Source organism: Balaenoptera borealis, assembly GCF_965194805.1.
Source record: "Balaenoptera borealis genome assembly, chromosome: 7".
Classification (NCBI taxonomy): domain Eukaryota; kingdom Metazoa; phylum Chordata; class Mammalia; order Artiodactyla; family Balaenopteridae; genus Balaenoptera; species Balaenoptera borealis.
In genome coordinates this window covers 29,402,596-29,422,224 of record NC_138864.1, presented here as the reverse complement: position 1 = coordinate 29,422,224, position 19,629 = coordinate 29,402,596, and the positions used below count along the sequence as shown (strand labels likewise).

Here is a 19,629-nt window from a genome sequence, read left to right as displayed (position 1 = left end):
CCCGTCACAGATTTTCTTTTAAAGCCTCAGTTAGAAACTGATAGTGAACATTTGTTGGTACCTTCAGATCACTAATTTAGACCTATCTGATCTTCCCCTGTAGATAATTTCTTCTCATTGAATAACATTATGTTGGGACCATGCTTACTTAGCTGATTACCCCTTGTGTTTACACCTGCTTGGTACTTGAATATGATGTTTATCTAAGACAGCGTAGCTTTTGAGCTGGCCTTACAGAATGAATGGGATTTAGGTTGCAAGTACAGTAGGTTGAATTTCCCTGTTTCAGATTAGCACGAGGAACATACTAAACTAAGGTTAAGAGTATACAGTCTGATTGAAAAAGGACTGTTATTGTAATGGGAGCAGAGTTCATACAGTTTTTCCTCTGTGTGCCCTGTCTGCATTTTGATTATTATGTTTACAACTTCTGCCAGGTATTCATTACTTTTATTTAGTGAAATTTGAGGTTCAAAGAGCTTGTAATATCATACATTAGTAAGTCATCAAGTCAAGATTCATAAAAATTCAGTAGCTATTCTGATATCAAAAGCAGTGGCCTTTCAACTCTGCCATGTTGCCTTCTATAAAGGAATAATGAGAAGAGACAAAAGGAAGGTACAAGGGAGAGGCTGGATGGTGGAATGCCTTGAGTGGATTTCAGCCTGATGGAAGTGGGCAGCCATTGAAGATTTTTGAAGGGGGAATATATTTTACGTAGTTTAGAAGGCTAATCTGGCAAAGATATGTAGGTTATATTAGTTCAGTAAAAATGCGTATTCATTCAAAAACTATTTATTGAATACATATTGTGTTCTGCACAGTATTTAGTCCCTGGGAGTGGAGTTGCATTAATGAGTGCTTTTAATCTAGAACTCTCTTTGTGTGATACACTGTGCTATACACCTTGAGGATAAAGAGAAATAAGACACAGCATCTGCCCTTTATGTATCTTATTGTTGAACCAGGCTATTGGATAATTGAGTCCATATTGGTGTTTTTGTGTGCCCAGTTGCAACAATGATGGGTTCCAGGGGAAGAAGGCAATACAGGGATCACCAAGGCTTTTGTAGTGGTCCAGGTGGTTTCAACTCAAGGGGTCAAAAAAATGGAAGGATGGAAAGAAGAAATAATGTAAAGGAAGAGTGGGCAGAATTTAGTTACATGATAAATATGAGAAAAGTAGGAATAGTCAGGACAGAATCAGAAGTATTGGTCTGGGTGACATTTTAAAATTTCCCATCTATTCACTCAGCAAAGATGTGAAATTGCTTAAACATAACTTAATTTACTATAATTACTGAAAAAAAATTTCAAACTGATTAGCTGGTAAGGTTGAGAAGAAAGTGGAAAGTCTAAAAATAACAAAGTAGTGAGACAGAGATTGGTTCAAGATGGCAGAGTAGCAGGACGTGTGCACACTCCCTCTTGCGAGAGTACCGGAATCACAACTAACTGCTGAACAATCATCAATAGAGACACTGGAACTCGCCAAAAAAGATACCCCACATCCAAAGACAAAGGAGAAGCCGCAAAGAGATGGTAGGAGGGGCACAATCACAATAAAATCAAATCCCATAACCACTGGGTGGGTGACTCACACACTGGAGAACACTTATACCACAGAAGCCCACCCACTGGAGTGAAGGTTCTGAGCCCCACGTCAGACTTCCAAACCTGGGGGTCCGGCAACGGGAGGAGGAATTCCTACAGAATCAGACTTTGAAGCCTAATGGGATTTGATTGCAGGACTTCGACAGGACTGGGGAAAACAGAGACTCCACTCTTGGAGGGCACACACAAAGTAGTGTGGGCATCAGGATCCAGAGGGAAGGAGCAGAAGTTCTGGGAAGTACTCCTTGGCATGAGCTCTCCCAGAGTCCACCATTAGCCTCACCAAAGAGCTGGGTAGGCTCCAGTTCTGGGTTGCCTCAGGCCACACAACAGGGAGGGAACCCAGCCCCACCCATCAGCAGACAATCGAATTAAAGTTTTACTGAGCTCTGCCCACCAGAGGAACACCCAGCTCTACCCACCACCAGTCCCTCCCATCAGGAAGCTTGCACAAGCCTCTTAGATAGCCTCATCCACCAGAGGGCAGAAAGCAGAAGCAAGAGGAACTACAATCCCGTAGCCTATGGGTCGAAAACCACATTCACAGAAACATAGACAAAATGAAAAGGCAGAGGGCTATGTACCAGATGAAGGAACAAGATAAAACCCCAGAAAAACAACTAAATGAAGTGGAGATAGGCAACCTTCCAGAAAAAGAATTCAGAATAATGAAAGTGAAGATGATCCAGGACCTCGGAAAAAGAATGGAGGCAAAGATCGAGAAGATGCAAGAAATGTTTAACAAAGACCTAGAAGAATTAAACAACAAACAAACAAAGATGAACAATACAATAACTGAAATGAAAAATACACTAGAAGGAATCAGTAGCAGAATAACTGCGGCAGAAGAACGGATAAGTGACCTGGAAGACAGAATGGTGGAATTCACTGCCGTGGAACAGAATAAAGAATAAAGAATGAAAAGAAATGAAGACACCCTGAGAGACCTCTGGGACAACATTAAATGCACCAACATTCTCATTATAGGGGTCGCAGGAGGAGAAGAGAGAGAGAAAGGACTTGAGAAAATATTTGAAGAGATTATAGTTGAAAACTTCCCTAACATGGGAAAGGAAATAGCCACCCAAGTCCAGGAAGCACAGAGAGTCCCAGGCAGGATAAACCCAAGGAGAAACATGCCGAGACACATAGTAATCAAATTGGCAAAAATTAAAGACAAAGAAAAATTATTGAAAGCAGCAAGGGAAAAACGACAAATAACATACAAGGGAACTCCCATAAGGTTAACAGCTGATTTATCACCAGAAACCATACAAGCCAGAAGGGAGTGGCATGACATATTTAAAGTGATGAAAGGGAAGAACCTACAACCAAGATTACTCTACCCGGCAAGGATCTCATTCAGATTCGATGGAGAAATCAAAAGCTTTACAGACAAGCAAAAGCTAAGAGAATTCAGCACCACCAAACCAGCTGTACAACAAATGCTAAAGGAATTTATCTAAGTGGGAAACACAAGAGAAGAAAAGGGCCTACAAAAACAAACCCAAAACAATTAAGAAAATGGTCATAGGAACATACATATCGATAATTACCTTAAACGTGAATGGATTAAATGCTCCAAACAAAAGACGCAGTCTCGCTGAATGGATAGAAAAACAAGACCCATATATATGCTGTCTAAAAGAGACCCACTTCAGACCTAGGGACACATACAGACTGAAAGTGAGGGGGTGGAAAAAGATATTCCATGCAAATGGAAATCCAAAGAAAGCTGGAGTAGCAATACTCATGTCAGATAAAATAGACTTTAAAGTAAAGAATGTTACAAGAGACATGGAAGGAGACTACATAATGATCAAGGGATCAATCCAAGAAGAATATAAAACAATTACAAACATATATGCACCCAACATAGGAGCACCTCAATATGTAAGGGAAATGCTAACAGCTATAAAAGAGGAAATCGGCAGTGATGCAATATTAGTGGCGGAATTTAACACCTCATTTACACCAATGGACAGATCATCCAGACAGAAAATAAATAAGGAACAGAAACTTTAAATGACACAATAAACCAGATAGATTTAATTGATATTTATAGGACATTCCATCCAAAAACAGCAGATTACACTTTCTTCTCAAGTGCACATGGAACATTCTCCAGGATAGATCACATCTTGGGTCACAAATCAAGCCTCGGTAAATTTAAGAAAATTGAAATATCAAGCATCTTTTCTGACCACAACACTATGAAATTAGATATAAATTACAGGGGAAAAAACATAAAAAACACAAACACATGGAGGCTAAACAATACGTTAGTAAATAACCAAGAGATCACTGATGAAATCAAAGAGGAAATAAAAAAATACCTAGAGACAAATGACAATGAAAACACAACGATCCATAACTTGTGGGATGCAGCAAAAGCAGTTCTAAGAGGGAAGTTCATAGCTATACAAGCCGACCTCAAGAAACAAGAAAAATGTCAGATAAACAATCTAACATTACACCTAAAGGAACTAGAGAAAGAAGAACAAACAAAACCCAAAGTTAGTAGAAGGAAAGAAATCATAAAGATCAGAGCAGAAATAAATGAAATAGAAACAAGGAAAACAATAGCAAAGATCAGTAAAACTAAAAGCTGGTTCTTTGAGAAGATAAACAAAATTGATAAACCTTTAGCCAGACTCATCAAGAAAAAGAGAGAGAGGACTCAAATTAATAAAATTAGATGTGAAAAAGGGGAAGTTACAACAGACACCGCAGAAATACAAAGCACCATAAGAGACTACTACAAGCAACTCTATGCCAATAGAATGGACAGCCTGGAAGAAATGGACAAATTCTTAGAAAGGTATAACATTCCAAGACTGAACCAGGAAGAAATAGAAAACATAAACATACCAATCACAAGTAATGAAATTGAAACTGTGATAAAAATCTTCCAACAAACAAAAGTCCAGGACCAGATGGCTTCACAGGTGAATTCTGTCAAACATTTAGAGAAAAGCTAATACCCATCCTTCTCAAACTCTTCCAAAAAAATTGCAGGGGAAGGAACACTCCCAAACTCATTCTATGAGGCCACCATCACCCCGATACCAAAATCTGACAAAGATACTACAGAAAAAGAAAATTATAGACCAATATCACTGACGCATATAGATGCAAAAATCCTCAACAAAATACTAGCAAACAGAATCCAAGAACATATTAAAAGGATCATACACCATGATCAAGTGGATTTATCCCAGGGATGCAAGGATTCTTCAATATATGCAAATCTATCAGTGTGATACACTGTATTAACAAATTGAAGAATAATAACCATATGATCATCTCATTAGATGAAGAAAAAGCTTTTGACAAAATTCAACACCCATTCATGGTAAAAACTCTCCAGAAAGTGGGCATAGAGGGAACCTACCTCACCATAATAAAGGCCATGTATGACAAACCCACAGCAGACATCATTCTCAATGGTGAAAAACTGAAAGCATTTCCCCTAAGATCAGAAACAAGACAAGGATATCCACTCTCACCACTGTTATTCAAGATAGTTTTGGAAGTCCTAGCCACGGCAATCAGAGAAGAAAAAGAAATGAAAGGAATACAAATTGGAAAAGAAGAATTAAAACTGTCACTCTTTGTGCATGACATGATACTCTACACAGAGAATCCTAAAGATGCCACCAGAAAACTACTAGAGCTAATCAATGAATTTGGTAAAGTTGCAGGATACAAAATTAATGCACAGAAATCTCTTGCATTCCTATACACTAACAACAAAAGATCAGAAAGAGAAATTAAGAAAACAATCCCATTCACCATTGCAACACAAAGAATAAAATAGCTAGGAATAAAGCTACCTAAGGGGTAAAACCTGTACTCAGAAAAGTATAGGACACTGATGAAAGAAATCAAAGATGACACAAACAGATGGAGAGATATTCCATGTTCTTGGATTGGAAGAATCAATATTGTGAAACTGAGTATACTACCCAAAGCAATCTACAGATTCAGTGCCGTCCCTATCAAATTACCAATGGCATTTCTTACAGAACTAGAACAAAAAATTTCACTATTTGTATGGAGACACAAAAGACCATGAATAGCCAAAGCAATCTTGAGGGCAAAAAATGGAGCTGGAGGAATCAGATTCACTGACTTCAGACTCTACAACAAAGGTACAGTAATCAAGACAATATGGTACTGGAACAAAAACAGAAATATAGATCAGTGGAACAGGATGGAAAGCCCAGAGATAAACCCACACACCTATGGTCAACTAATGTATGACAAATGAGGCAAGGATATACAATGGAGAAAAGACAGTCTCTTCAATAAGTGGCGCTGGGAGAAATGGACAGCTACATGTAAAAGAATGAAATTAGAACCCTCCCTAACACCATACACAAAAATAAACTCAAAATGGATTAAAGACCTAAATGTAAGACTGGACACTATAAAACTCGTAGAGGAAAACATAGGAAGAACACTCTTTGACATAAATCACAGCAAGATCTTTTTTGACCCACCTCCCAGAGTAATGGAAATAAAAACAAAAATAAACAAATGGGACCTATTGAAACTTAAAAGCTTTTGCACAGTAAAGGAACCTATAAACAAAACGAAAAGACAACCCACAGAATGGGAGAAAATATTTGCAAATGAATTAATGGACAAAGGATTAATCTCCTAATATAGAAATAGCTCATACAGCTCAATGTTAAAAAAACCATAAAACCTAATCCAAAAATGGGTAGAAGACCTAAGTAGAGATTTCTCCAAAGAAGTCATACAGATGGCCAAGAAGCACATGAAAAGCTGCTCAGCGTCACTAATTATTAGAGAAATGCAAATCAAACCCACAATGAGGTATTACCTCACTCTGGTTAGAATGGGCATCATCACAAAATCTACAAACAGCAAATGCTGGAGAGGGTGTGGAGAAAAAAAGGAACCCTCTTGCACTGTTGGTGGCAATGTAAATTGATACAGCCACTATGGAGAACAATATGGAGGTTCCTTCAAAAACTAAAAATAGAATTACCATATGATCCAGCAATCCCACTACTGGGCATATACCCAGAGAAGACCATAATTCAAAAAGACACATGCACCCGAATGTTCATTGCAGCACTGTTTACAGTAGCCAGATCATGGAAGCAACCTAAATGCCCATCGACTGATGAATGGATGAAGAAGTTGTGGTATATATACACAATGGAATATTACTCAGCCATAAAAAGGAATGAAATTGGGTCATTTGTAGAGATGTGGGTGGATCTAGAGACTGTCATACAGAGTGAACTAAGACAGAAAATGAAAAACAAATATGGTATATTAACACATATACAATATGTGGAATCCAGAAAAAGAATGTAGAATATTGTATGGAGATTGTATGGATTCCACATATTGTGGAATTCCACAATATGTGGAATCCATAGAATCTCCATACAATATGGATGGAATCCGTATTGTATGGATTGTGTGGATGGAATCCATACAATATGGAATCTAGAAAAATGGTACAGATGAACTGGTTTGCATGCCAGAAGTAGAGACACAGATGGAGAGAACAAACTTTTGGACACCAAGGGGGGAAGCGCAGGGGTGGGGGTGGTGGGATAAATTGGGAGATTGAGATGGACACTTATACACTAATATGTATAAAATAGATAACCAATAAGAGCCTGCTGTATAAAAAAATAAATAAAATAAAATTGAACAAAGAAAGAAACTAAAGTAGTGAGATTAAAAAAAAAAAAAAAAGCTTCCAAGATTAAAATAGGTAAGGATTTACAGAAAAAAAGCAGTGTGATAAACACCAAAGGTATGATTTCTCAGCCAGGTTTTCTCCAAAATTAGAATTTTTTTTAAAAGACTTTATTTTTTAGAACAGTTTTATGTTCACAGAAAAGTTGAGAGAAAGGTAATACAGAATTTTCCCATGTCCCTCCTGACCCCACATGTGCACAGCCTCCTTCATTATCAACATTCTTTTCCTTTTACGTATAGCACGGGAATCCAAACTATAACGCACAGGTGGGAAGAGTTGAGGATGTTACGCTCTTTGATGGTAGATTGGGGAATGTCTTCCACCAAACACCATTCAGATTCTAATCCCCACACTTGAGAAATGGTTCCCATTGTACAGACTTGATAATTTGCACTGTATAATACATGCTGAGCCATGTTCTTTGGAATCCCCTTATGAATTCCACAGACAACATTGCTACTGGACACTGAACCGTAGTGTGAATTCCTAGACTTCTTTATCCTTTATTTTCCTACTGACTGGCTCCTATAGTTCTATCCAGGATTTGGTTTTTGTTTTGGGTTTTTTTTTTTTTTTTTTGGGCCAGGGATGTTGTATTTTCTTTAGTTGTAAATAATTTCCCGAATTTTAGAAATATGATTCTCTTCACATAAGTTTAACTTATCTGTACACCTCAATTTATATATTGATTTTAAACCTTAATTCTATGTCTTTTTTAGACCATTCTGCTAAATTTTAATATACAATTTCATATTTAAATTTTATATTTAAATTTTAATACATTTAAAAGTAATGTGTATTAATGGTGTATTATTTTCATGTTACTTTTATCTTTATTAGACATACATCTGCACTTGTAAATCGAGAGCACTTGTTGTATTTCAACACTGATCATATTTTATGTTCAGAATCCTCATGAACAGTGACATAAAATGACTAGTCAGATAATTAGAAAGGTGGTAAAGATTAAAATCAATGTTTTTGCCAACCCTCCCCTTTTACCTCAATTTATTATTTATTATAACACCAATAGGGTTTTATTTAACTAGTTCTGAAAAACTCTAGCTCCATGAGAGTAATTCTCAAAAGCAGCTAAGTCAGGACAGGAAAGTATCTTGGATGCTTTGGATTCTTCTATTTAAATCTCCACTTACTGCCCCATGTAAATATAGATTTAGTATTTGAGTGACAGCAACAAATGCTGAAACCTAACCCTAAATTCTCAGTGCTGCGATGGACGATATCTGGCAAATCACTGTTCTCTCTGGACTTCACTGGTCTAGCAAATATCTTTTCTGTTGACACCAGAGAGAAGCTACATGATACATAGGGCAGATAGATTCATGGGTTTCTTTTCCGAGTGTAAAATTAGTAGTACTGACTGAGGGTGAGAAATAACGAGTTAGTTTTTTAAAATTAAATTAAATTAATTAATTAATTAATTTTATTTTTGGCTGTGTTGGGTTTTCATTTCTGTGCGAGGGCTTTCTCTAGTTGTGGCGAGCGGGGGCCACTCTTCATCGCGGTGCGCGGGCCTCATTATCGTGGCCTCTCTTGTTGCGGAGCACAGGCTCCAGACGCGCAGGCTCAGTAGTTGTGGCTCACGGGCCCAGTTGCTCCGCGGCATGTGGGATCTTCCCAGACCAGGGCTCGAACCCGTGTCCCCTGTATTGGCAGGCAGACTCTCAACCACTGCGCCACCAGGGAAGCCCATGAGTTAGTTTTAAAAGTTATCTCGTGGTGCCAACTGTAGAATTAAAGTTTGGCTTTAAGCGAATGTTCTGTGATGCATACAAAAGCAAGCATGCAGGAAATATAACGAAATTTATTCACCTATAATTGAACTTTATTTTAAATTTGAGCCTTAAGAATGATAGTAGAGAACTTAAGCTGGTTACTTACAACTAACTTCCATCAATTTGAGGATTGTTCACTGACCCATTTGAACTAGGGGTGGCACTTTAAGATCTGAGGCAGGCCTAAGTCGTTTCTAGGCTTTGGAAAGGAAGATTTCTTCTAGCACTCTTTGAAATGAAGCGAGTCTGTTTTGGCCTTTGTCCCTACTGCAGATCCTTAGATATGCATGTTCCTGCACATGTCGCTCTCTGTGCTCCTCACTGCAGCTCTGAGATTCCTTCAGGTCACTGGCCTCTGTCAGCCACTTCCATGTCTCTCTATTGGCCAGGGATTCAAGAACTTATTTAGAACTCTCATCCAAGAATTTGACTCTTGCATCTGTGTACTTTGGTGTCCTCCTTTGACTACTGACTCAGTGTTAAGTATTGGGGGTGGAGGCAGAGAAAGGGGGAAGGAAGTGAATTCTCAGTTTACTGCACTAGATTTTATCCCTTCACACCTACAAAAACTATTCCGTATTTACAGTATTAACATATTTTCTTATAGAGCTTGAATATTTCCATTGTCACTACATCTGGCAAGGGAGTGTGGTTGGATTTAGGCGATGTTGGAAGCTTAATCAGTCTTAAAAAGTCCATAAATCACAGATAAATATTTTTTTCTTTGACATGGTTTTTAAAAAATAATTTCCTTCAGGGAAATGGAATAATAATAACCACTGTCAGTCTTGGAAAGCAATTGAGCAGGACACTGGGATTGCTTCCCCTGCATTCATTCCAGTTTTCCCCCACTGTGTGGCCTCCACATAGCTTAGGTGAGCCCTGATTCCACGCTAGTCAGTGCAATCCCATCCCTCATGACGGTGGTGGGAATGACACCCAAGTTGGTTAGAATGATGTCTAAGGCTATTTTTCAGTAAGTAGGGAAGAAAATATTTCTCTTCTGGATTTTGTGGTCAACATATTGAATGAATGAATGAATGAATGGTTTATTTATCTTTTATTTCTAATGCCTAACACATTAGCTGGCATATCGTAGGTATCAAAAAAAGTTGGCTGAATAAATGAATGAGTGATGCTATAAACCTGGAAAATTGGAAGAATGTGGGTTGGTGACTTAAGTGTAGAAGGGTCTCTGTGATGGTTTAGGTACATTTAATATTAGAGACTGTGGGTATGAATTGTAATGATAACTCTCAAGTGCCTCATTTTGGGCTTTTTTGTCTTTTTGAGATGGAGGGTATAAAATGGAAAGAAAAGATGAGATGGGAGATGCAGCTTCTTAGTTTTCACCCATTTACAAATAGATAGTGAATTAAAACTGTAATATAAAAGTTTCACCAATCAGTTTATAAAAGGGAAATGTAAACCTAAAGTTATTTTGTCGTTAACAGTATTTTTTTCTAAATTCTTTTACTATCTTGTGAGAACAGTTCAATTCCTACATAGCTATTTAAAACACAAAGCTTTGTTAAATCACAGCAGAGACAAATAGAATTGAGTAGAAGCAAGAGTGCCTTTTCATGTTGATTGTGACTTTTATGTGACTGAAAACTTTACTCCATTTCACAGTAATAACAGTCCAGCAAGATTTTGGTGACTGACTGTGCTGTTTAGATTTGAATTGGTGACTTAATTGTAGAAGGCTCTCTGTTCCAATATCAAAATATCTCCCAGCTTATAATTCAAAGAAAGAATGAAAGAACAAAAGGATGAACAAAAGAAGGAAGAAAAGAAAAAAGGACAGATGGAAGGAAGGGAGGATAGGAGGAAAGAAGGAAAGAGGGAAACTACAGTGATTTTCTAGTGAAACCTCACTCAGAAAAGAGTAGAGCAATTCTAAAATGTTACTTATTTTATTCATTGTGTCTATTAGCATATTGCGTCTCTGTGTATAGTAGTGTGAAGAGATACATACACACGCATATGTACACATGCATATATTTATGTAATAATAAATGGTTCAACACATAATTCATAATAAAGAATTAAAACATGCACACAAACTCTGACTTGAAAACTATATTGTTAAAATAAGCTTCTGTAAATGGAATAATGTTTGTATTGGGGCAAAGACAGTTAAACGATAGGAGTGGTAAATAAGCTGATTCTCTGCGATAAAAATCATGAAGGGGTCATGATCCTTCCCTCTCAGCCCAGTGTTCTTTCTTCCTCACCCTCTGTAAGTCTCTCTGTCCTAACTATTTATTAGGACTGGAGCTGTAAGGCTGCGGAGTCCTTTCTTGTATGTTGATAGTTGTGGTTTACCCTGAGTTTCCTATAGATGTAATGTTCAAGGAATGACTTCACCCTTAGATATTTAGGTAAAAAAGCAGTTGGAAGCAGCCTCTTTATGAGGCTTTGTCCTTGGCCACTCTCTCCACCTGTCCAATCCTGTCCCGCTCGTGCCTCTAACTAGCCTGTTCACATGGTCATGACTATTGGCTGTTAGTCATTTTATTCCCACCACTGGCTTGCTCTTTTCCACTTTTATCACCTATTGAGAAACATTTCATCTTTCAAGACCCAGTTTAAAGTCTTATCTAGTAAGTGCTATGCATCTTGACCCACTACTGTGTTACTTTGGTAAGTTATTTAACCTCTCTACTCATCTATGGTACTATTGTTATCACTGCTTTGCCTTTGTGTTTCTCCACTAGTTTGTGGGCTCCATCAGCATAGATGTCTACATTTTCAAATGCTCAATTCTAGGCAAAATGAATATTGTTATTAAGAATAATCACAATCTAAAAATATCATCATAAACACAAATATATAAAGCCTATAAATATATTCAGAAAAGGAAGAAATATTGAGTACCATTCCCTGTGCTATACAGTAGGTCCTTGTGAGTTATCTACTTTATATATAGTAGTGTGTATATGTTAATCCCAAACTCCTATTTTATCCCTTCCCCCTACCTTTCCCCTTTGGTAACCATAAGTTTGTTTTCTGTGTCTGTGGGCCTATTTCTGTTTTGAAAATAAGTTCATTTGTATCATTTTTTAGATCCCACATAAAGTGATATCACACGATATTTGTCTTTCTCTGCCTGGCTTACTTCACTTAGTATGATAATCTCTAGGTCCATCCATGTTGCTGCAAATGGCATTATTTCATTCTTTTTTATGGCGGAGTAATATTCCATTATAAATATATACCACATCTTCTTTATCCACTCCTCTGTCGATGGACATTTAGGTTGCTTCCATGTCTTGGCTGTTGTAAATAGTGCTGCCGTGAACATTGGGGTGCAGGTATCTTTTCGAATTACGGTTTTCTCTGGATATATGTCCAGGAGTGGGATTGCAGGATCATATGGTAACTCTATTTTTAGTTTTTTAAGGAACCTCCATAGTATTTTCCATAGTGGCTGCACCAATTTACATTCCCACCAACAGGTTTCCCTTTTCTCCACACTCTTTCCATCATTTATTATTTGTAGGCTTTTTGATGATGGCCATTCTGACTGGAGTGAGGTGATACCTCAATGTAGTTTTGATTTGCATTTCTCTAATAATTAGTGATGTTGAGCATTTTTTCATGTGCCTGTTGGCCATCTGTATGTCTTTGGAGAAATGTCTGCTTAGATCTTCTGCCCATTTTTTGATTGGGTTTTTTGTTGTTTTGATATTGAGCTGTATAAACTGAGTAGTGGTTTAGATCTTGGTTTCAGCGTACATCTATTTCCTTCATTATTTGGATACAGAAAGTAGGATTTGCTGCCAGGAAAACCAATTTCAGAATAATAGTGAGTTTTACATAGAAAGGTTGTACATAGTGAACAGAAATGAAGGGCAATATTCTAAACTGAGGAATAGTTATTCGGAAGTAAAGAAGTAGCAAGTACAAGGAATCCCCAGGGCAGAAATATGTTGTATAGCCACTAAGTGGTGAATCAAACATGAGAAATGCTAATATTAGAGAAATGTTAGCTGACTTGAGATTATCCAAATATTCATCTCCATGTTTAAAGACCTAGATTATGGGACTTACCCAGTTATACCTAGAACTCTGCATTGCTTAAAAATTACACAAAACTTGAAAGCGGGAAAGAAGAAACTTGGAGAGTAAAGGACCAATATGGCAGTTCAGAGGTAGTATCAACTCAGAAATAATGGTTACTAAAACTTGAGTTTGGGTTAAAGAGTTAAGGGAAGGGTACATTTATTTTGAATTGTACATAGGCAGAATTTAACTAATAGTTACCAAAGTATAGTATAAAATGCTATATAAAATATACTAGATATTTATCTAGTATATAAAATATAATAGAAAGTCCAAATAATTCTGTAATTTTGTGAAGAGAGAATGGTAAAGAACAGTGCATTCTTTAGGTTGCATAGCATTTTTACATTTATCTCACTTAAGCCTATCAAACAAATGTCAGGAATGTGTCTTATGCCCATTTTATTTTTTACATACATGAGTGGAGACTCAAGAGTAGTTAGTCATCTGCTTGGCTCTAATTACAGTGTTCTTTCTGTTACAGAATATTTCTTTAGGCTGAGAAAATATGTACTTACTACTAAACATTGACCAAAATCTGAAGTGTTGTAAGTACAGATAGATATGCATGCTATTCTAACTTCCTTTAGGCTATTAATTGGACTCAAACTATTAATTGTAATCAACTGTTTCTATCAACAAACATAATATTCAGCTTAGTTCCTCAAACACTTTTAGAATCAGCATTTTTACTTTGCATATTTTGAGTTTTGTGCTTAGAGGTTTTCTTTTTTTAAAATATAACTGTATTACATTGAATTACTACTAATATAATATTTAGTGGAAAAATCTAAAATCTGAAACGTAGAATGCCATGCCTGAGCCCTGGCAAGCGTGCTCTTACATCCATAGCAGCAAAGCACATGGTATGAGGGAATGGGTCGTGGAATCAAATTGCTTGACATTGCACTTGTCACTTACCCAGTGTTCAGTGCCCGGCAAATATCTCTTAAGTTCTCTGTAGCTCAGTTTACTTAGCCAGATTGTGCAATCCATCAGAGTTGTGTTTTTTTGTCTTTTTTGTTCAATATTGTATTTCAAATGTCTACATGTAATAGACATTCAATAAGTATTTTTTAAATACATCTGCAAAGGGCTGATTATATTATCTACCCATAGGTTGCTTTGAAAGTAGCCCATTTACCGTAATTTTTGGCAATAGGAGAGGCCATCTCCTCTTGCTGCTATCGTTTATTACCATCATTATCATTATTAGTGTCTCATATTGTGGCTGAGGGTGAAGAGGTTTAAAAGACAAGGAACTGTGGACTGTTCCAAGTAAGAGAGCTGGTGTTTTGGAGAAGGGCTCTCCATTCTGGTAAAGTATGTTAGTATCTGGTAATTTGTTTCGTTTTAGTCAAACACAGAGAGAGGAGCGCAATGGCTTTACGGAAGTCCTGATGAATAAAGATCTGAAGTGGCCTTGAATCTTTTGGCTTCTTCTCCTGTTCTCCTTCTCCCTTTCACAGATAGTCAGCCTTTGATTCTTTTACTTCTGATGGTTGGGTTTATTGTGTATTTGAGGCTTGTAACTTAAGCCATTGGTGTCGTGGCTCAGTTTTTCTCTTCCCTATCACTTCTCTTTCTATTTATGCTTTCATATGCAATAGCTCCAGGTAGTTAAATGTAATGACTAGTGTGTAATTTTTCTCTTCCAAATGTAGAACTAATTTGGAAAGTCACAGGTCTAGTACAGTACTATAAGGGTTTAGGGATTTTGTAATATACTAAATGTTAATAGTAGCCTGAAATGTTTATCATTTTTTGAGAAATCTTTTTTGTTAAATAGAAAGGATTCTAGGAAGACAAACACAAAACAAACCAAATAGCCAACAAATAAAACCAAAGAAGCCCCTAAAAACTCCCTGACATATACCTTATGCATGTTGCTTTTTTGGGTGTGGTCTCTTATTCTTTGTTCTCTATACAGGATACACTGCTCTCAGAAAGGGTCTGTGAGGCAAACTAGCTGGCAAGTGATATTAATTATTGATAACTTGACACTAATGCTCTCTCTTATCTATCATGATAGATTTCAGTATGGAAAATTTAGTTTTATTTTTTCCTTCCTTCTCTTCCTTCCTCTCTTCCTTCCTTCTAATTTTCTTCATCCCCCCTTCCCCTCCTTCCTTCCTTCCTTCCTTCCGTCTGTCTTTTTTCTTGTAAGCTATTTAAGATTTATAAAGAGGAGTGAAGGTATTAATGATAAAATCACTAAATTCTGACTTAAATTCAGGTAGATGTATCCAGAAATGTGTTCTCTACAGCCCACTTTGATTCCTCTCAACTTCCATTTCACCGCAGAGTTAATCACACCCTCCTCTGGGTCATGTTGCACTTGTGCTTGCCTTTATTGATGTACTTAGTATACTTAATTTATTTAATTTTTTTTCTCTATTATCTGAGACTAAGAAGTGAGTCTCTTTTATTGCTGTTCCTTGCATTGTATACTTGCCACATACCAAAGGCTGAGTAAATGTTGATATTTTACCCTTGACCTTTAGCAAGTTTTTTTTTCACTTCTTCTCACTCTAAGTTTCTGTTACTTTTCAATGCTTATCTCAATAAACTGTCGTTTCTGCCATTTTCTCATTGGTATTGCATTAGTGGTGTGTACGATAGCTGTCTATAAATAAGATAGTATATATAAATTATATATGTACCTATATCAATAAGTCAAACGTCTATTTTATATTTATTTGATAATTTTACATTTTAGAATATCAAGAATAAATATTTCTTTACAGTTATTTTTCTTAGTCTCCTTTATATCAGACACAAGTGAAAGCTTTAGTATAAATACAATGCAGCATTTGGTAGCTATGCCCAAGAGAGATTAGCTACTAGCAGATATTCTTATAAATGGATTTTATGTGTTGGAAAGTTTTTTTCAAGTTTTTGTTTTTATTATGTTAAAATAATTTAAGAATGGACAGAAAGTACATCTTTTTTGTTTGCTTATTACATTGGAATAAAATAAATGATTAAATTTTATTTTTAATTTCATTTCTAATTTAAATGTATATCTTATTAGCTCCTCTTTTTATTTGTCTGCATTTTTGTTCACATAGATACAGTACTATTATTTGAGCCATTGCATAACTGGACCACATCTGTGTAGCCTTCAGTATGGATTATACATTCTTTACATTCAAGAATATACGTAGCGTTGTTCTTTGTGTAAGAATTAGCATGAAAATAGTATATGTCCGTGTATAGGTAAAAATTTTACATGCAGTTGCCGTTTCAAGGTAATTCAAGGTTATTGTGCTTTTCCTTTTTTTTTTTTAAAGTATTTTTTATTTTTTTATTTTTGGCTGCGTTCGGTCTTCGTTGCTGCGTGCGGGCTTTTCTCTGGTTGCGGTGAGCGGGGGCTACTCTTTGTTGTGGTGTGCGGGCTTCTCATTGAGGTGGCTTCTCTTGTTGTGGAACACAGGCTCTAGGCTCGCGGGCTTCAGTAGTTGTGACACACAGGCTCAGTAGTTGTGGCTTGCGGGCCCTAGAGCGCAGGCTCGGTAGTTGTGGTGCACGGGCTTAGTTGATCCGTGGCATGTGGGATCTTCCTGGACCAGGGCTCGAACCCGTGTTCCCTGCATTGGCAGGTGGATTCTTAACCACTGCACCACCAGGGAAGCCCTCCTTCTTTTTTTTGTAGTCTGTCATTTTATTATATTTGAATCTTTCAGCATTGAGCTGGAAGACTGTTTACTTATAACTTCATATTTACAAAACTCATGGAAATTGTTGATAATACAATCAAATTGATATCACTCCTAGAATATTACCTGGAAAAAGGGAACATTATGTTTCAAAGTGAATGATAATAAATTTATTTCTTATCTTTGCTGTTTCCTAATGACTTACAGAGGCACTTGAACCTTTAAATCTAGGGGGAAACATTTATAATTAGGATTTTTGCACTGACATGGAACAGAACCCAGGGATTTTCTTCTTTTTTCTCTTAGGTACTTAGTGTTCATATATATTGTTTTATCTATTTTCTCAATCATAATAAATTCATTCATTCTCAGCTGATAGTGCTTTAATATGTCAACCCTCACAGGGGTATTTTAACATAAAAGAACATTTCAGGGAAGGGAGAAAAGTTTATATAAAATGAGGAATGACTAATTACAGATGGGAAGGACGTTAATCTTTCCAGCTCCACTTAAATCCCACCATATGGGACCACCAACCTTACCTGTGCAAGCAATTCCTGCCTTCCATTTGGTTTGAATCTGTGCAAGGGAACAAAACAAAACTTAAGGAAAAAAATCTATTGTGTGAAAATATTTAAGGTATTTAAAGGCCAAATATATTTTTGTGCTGTAGTCTACCTTAGTCTGCCATAATATTAGTACCCCTTTATGACATGGATAATTCAATTTCACTGTACTTTGAATTTAAGCAGATTACTTTGGATAATCTGAGGCTTCAGCGTTAGATGAGGGGGCAAAATGTCAGGTGAGTCAGCAGGAGAAGTGGAGATTACTCTGTATAATTTGCCAGTCCTGTTCAATCTACTGCTAGAAATTATGAGGAATTTTTCCCGGACACATAAAGCATGCAGAGGACATAACTTGTTTTCATCTAATTATATACTTGTGTGGTGAATGTGTTGTCAGATTCTAAAATCATCCTTGAATTAGCTTTTTTTTCACCTTGGTACTCTGTGCTTTCTGAGATTTTGTATGGTCGTATGAACTGTGAGTGATGCTCAATATTGACAAGTACAGTGCAAACAGCAGATGGTAAGATATTGATGGAGGCATTTGTTAATGGGCCAGTTGTCTTGCTTGGAAGTACAGCTTTTTGGCAGAGTTTTTGGCTTTTTTTCCCCTCTGCTTTTCTACACTATGTACCTGGGAAAGAAGAAAGAATCCAAAGGTTCTTTTGTGTTTCTTCATGGGAAAAAAAAGGTGACTATCAGGATAGCATCGACCTTAGATGAAAACACCCTTAGTAAGTGGAGTTACTACATCATGAAAAAGAACACTTCTTTTCTAGGTATACTTGGAAGTAAACACCAGCTCTGTCATACACTAGTTGGTAAGCTTGGACAGATTACCTAACCCTTTTGAACTTAAGGTTCTTTTACTCTACATTGAAGATCACAATATCTACATTATTGTGTTTTCCATATACTAACACAAAGTAATATATGTATAGGGAATGGTACATAGTAATGCTCCTGGATATTATTATTGGGAACTAAGGAATGTCATGGGAGATCATGGAGTCTACTAGCTTAAAGTATGGGCTTCAGACCCAGAAAGATCTGGATTTGAACCCCAGTCCTGCAAATTCCTGGCTGTGTGAACATAGACAAGTTACCTACCTGGTTTAAGCATTAGTTTGTTTATTTATAAGATGGAGATACTATTACCTTATAGTATTATTGTATAAATAGTGATACTTATACATAAATTAATCCCGAGTTAGCCTGAAGTAAGTGCTCTATAAGTGGTAATTACTGTCCCTTTTTTTCCTCCCCACCAGTGACCATGCTGCCGCAGGACAGGTCATTAGTAAAAGAATAACTATTTGAAGGAAATGTTGAAAGTTAAAATTATTTTTGACAGGTAGAAACATTAGCCATAGCTAAAAAGATGAAATTAAATGAGGATGAATGTAAAATCCTACCTTTAGGTTTATGAAAAATGTTTAAAAATGCAAAATGAGAGAGAGGATGAACCTTGTAAACATTATGTTAAGTGAAAGGAGCTAGACACAAAAGACTATGTGTCATATGATTCCACCTGTATAAAGTTATCTGAATAGGCAAGTTAATAGAGACAGAAGGCATTAGGCTGGCCAAAAAGTTCGTTCGGGTTATTTCTGTACCAGCTTGCGGAACGAACTTTATGGCCAACCCAGTAGATTAGCAACTGTTCAGGGCTTGTTAGTTGGGGCACAGGTGGAAGAAATGAGAATTGACTACTGATGGGTGCATGGGTTCTTTCATGGGGTACAAAAATGTTCTAAAATTACATAGTAGTAATGGTTGCACAATCCTATGACTTGGCTAAAAAAACATTAAACTTTACATTTTAAGTGGGAAATCATATGGTACGTCAATCTCAATGAAGCTGTTTAAAAATGAAAAAAAAAATACTACTTTCAAAATAATTTCTATGATAAACATTAAAAGACTGATTTCACTTTTAGAACTCTGTTAATCCCTTCAGTAACATTTTTTACATTAGAGACATAGTTTTGTATGTATTATGTACCAATGTGTGTGGTAGGTGCTTTACCCATGACCGATTGTAAACACCTCAAGGGAAAAAAGATGGGGACCAGGCTTCCTCAGTTCTCTGGAACTGTACACAGTCACAGTTTATAAATCCCTTTTCTAGAATTGGTGTTCAATCTCTTCTGTTATTTCATTGTTAATTG

The 19,629-nt window shown here is 36.7% G+C and overlaps 1 protein-coding gene across 9 annotated transcripts in view; it reads left to right on the top strand.

Annotated features, from left to right (window-relative positions):
- The window catches only part of CACNA2D1 (calcium voltage-gated channel auxiliary subunit alpha2delta 1), a 496,546-nt gene that overhangs the window by 29,685 nt on the left and 447,232 nt on the right, over positions 1–19,629 (top strand). The gene's annotated exons all lie outside the window — the stretch shown is intronic.